Below are 9,286 nucleotides of genomic sequence, written 5' to 3'. Positions count from 1 at the left end.
GTATTTATTGTCATAATTTTTTTGAAAGTTTTTTTTTTTTTTTTTTACAAGTGCAGATACGAGGAAGGAGGGATGGGAAATCATCTCTCTGTTCAGGAACTCTTTACCAGCAATTTTTCTTAATTCAATTTCAAAAAAAGCAATTTTATACAATCTTTGATAATACTAAGAGAGGAAGTTGGAGCTCTATTCTGGAAATGTTTGGAAATTCAAGACTGAAACGTTTGTAATCACCATGTGTAAACCAAGATACGTTGTAAAGAGTAAGTAACAAAAATCAATCGTCACCTCCTTTTAAAAACTTTTGCATCCGCCCTCACTTCTTGAAAACAAATGTCTTTCACACTCTTGTTTTCCTAAATTTCCAGATTGTTCTTTATCTTTCTTTTATCTTTCTTTAAGAAGATTTTGAATTTGTTTAATATAGAGGATAGCAACACAATCCATTTGGTGTTGGTTCTGTGTGCGTCCAAAAGCAAAATAATTTGCTCTATAACTTTACCATTCTGCAAGGGAGCCCATTTCCCACGCCCAAGAAGGAAACCCCCCAAATGAGATTAAAAACTCTCTAAATCCCCCCCCCCCCTCCCCTAAAAATTTCAATGATGCAGTCTGGGCCATCAACCCCCTCGCAGTCATCCCTGCAGTCTGTGATATACAGACTGAAAAAGTTAACAAATGTTCCTACTGTTGTTGTTCAATCCTCCAGATTCAATTGTTCAGATTTGGCATTGTGCTATAAAATATGCTCTATACCCCAGCAAAGAAAGAGTATCATCGTACCCTATTTGGCTCAAGAACTTTACAATCGCTTATTGTTGTTTAGCCAATGGAAAGATTTTGAGAACAGAACAGAAGTTCTGTGCAGTGTCCCCTGAACTGATTCGTCTTTCGTCGTTCATTTTGTTTTATTGTTGTGTGTTACTTAAGTATTTATCACTGTGCTTGTTAAAAAAATGCGTTACGAAATGTGAAAATATTTAAATTGATCTGAAGCAGTGTAATGTCAGAAGAGAGAAAAATAGATTTTTAAAGTATCCGATACCATTTTCAATCACATTCAAATTATACTTAAAAAGGAGGTGGTTCTTTTCTTCAAAAGAACTCTTAACACCTCACTTGATTTTTTAAATGTTTTGTCCTCGATCGAAACAGGTGTGTGATGAACCTTATCGTATTGGAACTTATGCCTTTGCAGAACAAACTCCTCACTGAAAGATTCATTGTTTAAAAGAACGCTACGTTCCATCCAATCATCTCAGGCTGTTCTGATGTCATGATGTCAAACGTTCTCTTGCGTGAGTTCTCTCCAGTCTCCAGACATCTTAACACCTCACTTGATTTTTTAAATTAACAATGTCTCGTGCTTGCGCATGTGACGTCAGAGTGGCATGTGCCGTTGAGATTGAACGTGATGTCATTCTCTTAAAACTGAGTTTTAAGGGAGTGAAAGTTACCTCACTGTAGATCGTTTCTAAGCTATATTTTAAAAATCCACGAAGCAGAGGTTTTGATGTAATCAGCATCGGTGCACTTGTCAAAAACTAAGTAACTGAATAAATTACAGTTAATAGTTGATATAAAAATGAATATCAGGATTTTCTTGTTTGTTTTGACATTTTTAAAAGTACTGTTATTTAAAGTAAGAAATAATGTCAGAAAAGCACAAATTTGCAGATTACTGCAGACACGTGTTTTAGCGTTATAGGAAACGCCGGCTTTTGTCGGATGTCTTTTCATCCATAAGCTCATTACTTTTGCATTGAAAAAAGGCGTTCCTTGTAGCGCCAAAACACGTGTCTGCAGTAATCTGCAAATTTGTGCTTTTCTGATGTTGTTATTTCTTACTTTACTGTTCTGCACAAAGATATTTATCTTACTGTTATTTAGTTGCACAATTTAGCCAATTTTAGAGGTTGCCAATTTTGACCGAAAGAGACGCTGAACCTACCCTGTGCAGCCACCAATCAATGACAATAATGGAAACAGGGATTCCCTGTATCGCCCTGTTTCAGCGATTGTCACGGCCTATAAACATAAGCGAAATTTAGTGGGGCCATGGATCGACTTACAGAGGTTTCATTGTAGTATGTTCCTATATAAAATACCCAGGCCCGGCTCTTGGGGTAGGCAACCTGGGTGGCTGCCTAGGGCGGCAAATTTCAAAGTTGAAACTGTTTTGCTTTTTTTTTTAAGTATAACTATCTGTTTCAGCAGTATAAGATTCTTAGCTTCAATGTTAAAAAATAATAATAATTTAGAGTGTGTACCAGTGCTTATATATGCAAGACATAGTTACAAATTTAACTAGAAATTCAATTTAACTTTAGAGGCGGCAAATTGCGTGATTTATAGGTCTTTTAGAAATACTGATATATATTTCATTGCCATAAAATGCACTACTTTAATGCTAAAAAAGCTAGTTTAAAGTGTGCATCAGTGCTTGAATATGCAAAACCCATTTTGGAATTTAACTAGAAACTCGCTTTAATTTCAAGCACTTTACTGTTATTTTTTATTTTATTAATATATTATTTTATATTATTATTATCATAATTATTCAATGGGGAGGGAGGGACAAGGTGGCACTTGTCAGTATTGCCTAGGGCGGCTAAACTACTAGAGCCGGCTCTGAAAATACCACTGATGTCGCACATCCCCAAAAACCTGTGCTCCGTGGATGTTCTAGAGATAGGGAAAAGCCCAATTCCTTTGTTCATGCAGGGACAAATGATTGAATCAGAGTACAGTGGCCGCCGTTTATATGAATCACGTTTGTTCTAAACAGTTTTGATTCCATGATGCGACTGATTCAATAAAATGGCTAATTCAGTAAAGCTGGATTTTGTTCTGTGTTTGACAATTTGATTTCATTAAAGCGCTTGATTCTATTAACCGGCGTTCACTGTATTATTAAAGTTTCTAACACTGCACCAAATAAGAGGTCGGCATTGGACTCTATCTTACTACAGAGGCAGAGCAGTTTCTTGCTCAGATGCGTTGTTCGTCTTTAATTGCTGTGATATTAAATGTATGTATTTGGATGCCTGGGGAGAGTTGTGTAGCTTAGTTCTCTATTGCTTACTGGGAAAGAATGTGAAGCCTATGCACTGAGCCTTTTTATAAGGAATACAACCAGTGGTGCACACAAGGGAGGGGTCCAGGGGGTCCGGACCCCTCCCAAAGGTCTTGCTTTTTTTCCCGATTGATTACGATTCTGTGTATTTTGTACATAAAATAAATTCAAACAAAGGTAACATTATTTTCATTTCTAATAAGTGAAAAAAAAAATCCTCATGATAAAAGATTTTTTAAAAATATTGTGCACTTTTCCTATAACGAATTGCCTATTACAAGCAGAATGGTGATTATAAATGAATACACTAAAAAACCATGTTTTAGTTTTGTAATTACAGATTACACTAAATGAGATTCTATGAACTTCTAAATCATATGCTGCTTCTACAAAGTTGAATTTGATTTGTTGAACCCATTTTTTAATTATGAGAAAAGTTAATGCATATATTATTTTGCTGTTTGGTAATTTATTTAAGTATATTTTATTAAATAACACTAACTGTTTATTCAATAGTTTATTTTTTACTGTTTTTCGTTCTCGATAATCGAAAAAATTAAGTCAATATGTTTGACGGCATATTGGGGATATGATATGAGACTGAAGCTTTCGATCTTGGACCCTCCCCTTGCAAAATTCCTGTGTGCGCCACTGAATACAACTGCTGTGTATCAAGGCTGATTTTAGAAAATGTAGAGCACTTAGATACATTTTTTTTTTGTATTCCTGTACCATTATACACAGATGTTAAACCATGGCACAATGACCCTAGATCGTATCCTCCAGAATCTTTCCTCCATAAAAACGAACAATAAAGACATTTATTGTTCATTCTGTTTGTAATTTAGTATGTACAGTTGGACTCGCATTCTATCTCCCAGCTTCTATATCACCACTTTTCACTTCATGGACTTGATTTAATGTATGTCTCATTATTGTTGTTTTATCACTTGTGTTACAGCAGTTGCAGTGGAATGTCGAATATTGTCTTTAGTGTGTAATCATACAAGAAAAGAGAATAATATCAGAAATAAATCATTAAATGCAACCTAAAATACCTTTTTTTTCGGGGCTAGTGTAAAATGTGCTGTGAATATTTATCCAAAAAAAATCTTCTAGAATTAACTGAAAAGCATGTAAAAGGACAATTTTCATGTTCAATACAAAGTTAAGTATTTTCATGTGTATTATATTTTCCTTGTGTATACGGTTCGGCATTCCACTCACTGTATAGTATGACTCCGATAACAAGAAATCTGATTTTGTTAGTGTTTATTTCTGCTTCTGAAGAAAGAGGAGGAATCTATCTTGGCCCATGGCCAATAACTGTTAATGGCGGCACAAAAAAGCTTGCTTCAGCCTATTTTAACTAGTGAAATACTTGATTCCTTCGTCCATCGGAGTGCAAGTTATCAGAGGCAACTATATGCACTTTGCATGTACGATGGAGGACAAACAAACTGCATCACTGCAAAGCTGTTGCTATTCTTGTTTGAAATTGGCATAGAGTTATTTTTCATTCATATAAGAAAAAGTGTCTATACAACGTCTTTTACATCACACAAATAAGGAGTTGCACTCAACTTTTGGATGTGCCCAAGCCATTTTTTTTTTTTTTAATTGTGTTCGAAGTGCAATGATTTTTAACGGTATTAATTACTGCATGGTAGGTATTTAGTAGCGTAATCAGTTTTCTAAAAATAAATAGTACATATAAAAAAAGATAAACTAAGATACCACTTCTCCCTTACCTAGTTATGAGTTCATATTGCATAGCTGTGATAGATTCCCAGTGATTTGAACCTTATAAAATGTCCTTGTTGAAGCCCAAAATCAGCACACTTTGGGAAATGTATGCAGGTTAAATGTAAAATTTCTTGGAGAAAAGAACACAAATTTAGATTTCCAAAATCAGGGAACCGAAAATTAAAAAATTGCCCTAATATTACAAAAGGGTTAGTCCCATCCCCACGAAAACAAACCTGTGAGGTCAACAAAGGCCTCCAGCACACTTTATTCCATACTTTAGAAAATAACGTAAAAATATTATGACGTTGGAGGATAAATATTTATTACTAGCTCAGAGATAATGCAATATGTATGCAATATTCGTATATCTTGTGTAGGACACTGATTCTTTCGGATTCCTCCTAATGCTATGGTGATGCAGTTGTTTTACGCCTTCAGTATTGCAACCTTGCATTATCTTTCTTTCAGTGGTGATTAATTATTATTGATGTAATTATTTTTTGTGTTACATTGAAATTGTACTTTGATTTGTTCTGGCGATGAATCATTGCTTTTTTCTATGTTTGACCGTGGCCACACGTAAGCGTTATCTTGTGTAGCCATGATTTGACAAATCTGTTTTTCGTAATTATGATGGTAATATTCTTTGAACTCCAAAGCTGAGATTTTTTTGTCAGCAGAAAATATTAAACCGGTTCGGTCGCAGTAGATTGTCACTGAATATTTGTTTACATGAGCAACACACAAGTGTGCTATCAGATGAAAGAGCCGGCCTGTCGTCTGATGAGAGACCATGAGTTTCATAAAAAGTCTATTTATACGCAAAACAAAGACGGTGCATTTGTGTTCACAGTATGTACAATAAAATTGCACAAAAATTCTTAATGAAGCATGATCTCCCCCCCCCCACACACACACAGGAAACTCTAGTGATTCAGAATACACCTTGTCTACAGTCTCGCCAACATTTAAAATTTCCAAAAAAAAAATAGTATTTTTAATGATTTTTGAAGTTTTAATGATTTTGAATTCATTTACGTGGTGCGTTTTTTATATTTAGATAAAACTTTTAGAATGGTAGCGACGCCAAAATTTTCTCAATCAAAAAGGACCTTGTTATCCTTAATTAACCTTGCTCTTAATTGGAAGGAGCCTTTTCTCCAGTACCTTGTGAGAAATTGGAAAATACTGAAAAAGATCTTTTTAGCAACCTCATTTGTAATTTTAATTTTTTAAGCTTTTAAAAACTCTGTTCCCCTTTTTATACTCGTACAAAGTGAATCAGTTTTCAAGAAAAGTGGAAGAAATCAATCGAAGTAAGAATTATAATTTTTTTGAATTCTTAAATTGTAGTTTTGAATCGTGTTTTCTAAAATTGTGCATCGGAGTTTACTTTACCTTCTTACATATATTTCAGCAAACTGACGGGAGGCTTTCTCAAGAAGTAAAACACTTTGTTTCGTTTGTTGAATTTTTTTTAAACTTTTCATCCCTTGAGACTTTTTTAAATAGAAAACGAAAGTAACTTATCTCATCGTAATTGCTCGAGAAAAGTTTTTGTTGCCTTCGTCAACATCAGACAAAATTATTTTGCACTGCCCCCCCCCCCCCACCCCTCCAGTTGACTTCGTTGTCTTCACTTCTGAGGTCTTGTGGTACAAATTGAAAGCTTCAGCTTGAACTACATTTTGCAAACACATATTTCTGGTGTTGGTGAAATTCTCTCGATTTAGGTATGCATCCAGTAATGATGAAAATGTGCCCCTCCCACGGACAAATCGACAGGAACGAGCAATCTGTTTCAGCGAGTTATAGATGGACCAAATGATTTATATTCTAGTCACCCTTTGTGTAAGGAAATAGGAGGTGACTGCCTCTCACTGCAACATGTAACACGTTTTCTTGGAAATCATGATATAAAGAATTGTTTTCCTAAAGTGTTTGTTTCATTTTCTTTTCTGAATCTTTCTTCCCATCGGCAACACGTAAAATTCTAATGAATTTGTAATCTTTGTAAAACTATTTCAAAATTATTTATTCTATAAGAAAAAAAACTGTTAAGATTGTGGAAAGTGATTGATTTGAGAATGGGTGGGTTATTTTTTTGAAGAATACAAATCAGTTTCATTTATGACACTTGATGTTCTGTCTCCATAAATGTAAATGCTTAGTAAAATTTTTCATTTTTTGTGCATAAGTTCGACTCAACATCAGAAAATAAGCGAAAATCATTTTGCTTATCAGGCAGCATCATCAAAGCCGTCACATATACAACTCTACGAGAGTAAAAATGTAATACGATAAAACTCCGGCTTCACTTTAAGTTCTTATAACTTAAGTTTTATTGGTCTCAATTGACTTTTGAAATTGGTATACCTATATATTCAATAAAAGTAACGTCAAAGAAATTGAAATTCTGTCTAGCAGACCGTCCAGGAGACCCTATAACACCTACAGCCTAGAACTTTTGTGCAAAATTACTTCGAACCCCATGGGTTTGCATCTCAGAGCATTTTGTTTTTTTAAATTACAGGGTGTCGGCACATCTGGAAAATCATGGATTTCGAAAATAGTCATGGAAAGTCATGATTTTCAGCAAAAATCATGAAAACTGAAAATTGGTCATGGATTTCGAGTTCTTGAACATACATACATACTTACAGAATTTTACAAATTAGGTGCAAAATTTACGTTTATTAGCCGTTTTCGAGGAGCGGGCTCCACATTGCCGTAAAACAAACGTAAGGCAGAAGCGTAAAATGGCTCGTTTTCTATTTCTGATCAGTTTCAGGAGAGCGTTGACTCCACTTGGGCAGAATTATTTTACGCCGTAAAGAACAGCGCCATCTGAACAGAAAAATATTCACAATCTCATTGGCTCTTTGATATTTAATCAACGCCCTCGTAATACAAAGTATTATGAGATTTATTATTACTTGGGCGTGGATTTAACAATATAAATGAGCGTGTGTTGGGAAAACATCACATAATAAAGCATTACTAGAGTTAATGCTATTGCATTAAGCATTACACGATAAAGTGGGAATGGTCACTTGGTGAGATTTGCAATAAATAACAGAGCTCTCATCGTTGTTTAAAATGGTGTGTTATTTTAGGCTATGGTGAAATGTTCAATGAAAGCCAATGACCTGTTTTAATTACTTGGAGGTTTTTACTTTTAATTTTAACAAATTTTTGCGAAAGCTTACCGAAAATTGACGATAAATTTCCCACTCAGTAACTTACGTGAGATTTGGCTTGATATTGAATAAAACACCATAATTTGTATTGTTTAGCCGAAAAAAATAAATTCATAAAAAATAATCATTTGAATTTTGACTTCTTGACTTCAAATTATGTTCTTCGCAATCACAAATTGAGATAGGACCCTAGTCATTACATTTGGAATGGAACGGAAATGATCAAGCAATTTGCACCCGTCATATTATGATTGGTGATTAGAGTGAGGTAATAAAGATAAAGATTTTATGGCCGATATCCACCAGTACACTAATCATAAAGATTACTTACAGCATATAATATTAGGCATTTTTTTTTTCTAATCAATCTTAAATGCTGGGAATTAACAAACTAAACTTAGCGGCGCAACAACAAGCCCCTGTTGTTCTCATTTCAGTTAACGAGACCAAGAGCTCTGGGGTTCAAGGGCAAATGTTCCTTTCAGGTCGTCAGCGGAACGTGGAACCCCAACGTTTACTTCCTAAGCACGCTTGGTGCTCATTTTATAGACCCACTGAAGGAATGAAAGGTTGAGTTGACCCGTTCCATTAGAGCAATAATTAAACAAAAAAATTGCTTTACTTTTAATTTAGGTTGAAATAAGTTACTGCTTATGTTTCTGAAATATATTTTACCCGTTTGTAGCTGAATAAAATTAAACTAGAAATTCAATATTGAAAGAACGGTTGAATCAATCTGACAAAACTAAGCATTTAGAGCAGTGGCGTAGCTACAGTGTTTGCCGCCCGGGGCGGTTTCTTAATTTGCCGCCCTTTCGTTGTGAAATAGCTCATATATTAAACTGTCAAGAGTGTTTGAATTAAAGCTAGAAATTTAATTAAAGAACAAAATGACGTAATTAATTTCTACATACTTAAAAAAGAAGAGAGAGGGGTGGGGGAGGCCCACACTTGGAGAAAATTGCTAAATTTACGTTATAGATCGAAATTTTAGGTAATTTTTAGTAAAGTAAAAAAAAAGGGGGGCGGTTTGGGTTTGCTACCAATTTTTTTTTTTTTTTTTTCAAAACTAAAGTCACTTTTAGTGTTTCTTTGTTCACGTTAGGGGATCGGTGGGAATGTTCCGAAATCAAAGTTTTAAAAGTAGTCTTCGGTTACTTTGTGGAGAGATTAAGAAAAGCGGGAATGGTCGGATACTTAATTCGGAAATTTTCTGCTCTGAAATATGCAATTTTAGGCTATCTTAAGCAACGCACTTGCA

Source organism: Uloborus diversus, chromosome 5, assembly GCF_026930045.1.
Source record: "Uloborus diversus isolate 005 chromosome 5, Udiv.v.3.1, whole genome shotgun sequence".
In the NCBI taxonomy this organism is placed as follows: Eukaryota; Metazoa; Arthropoda; class Arachnida; order Araneae; family Uloboridae; genus Uloborus; species Uloborus diversus.
Note: the sequence above shows the minus strand (reverse complement) of the source record.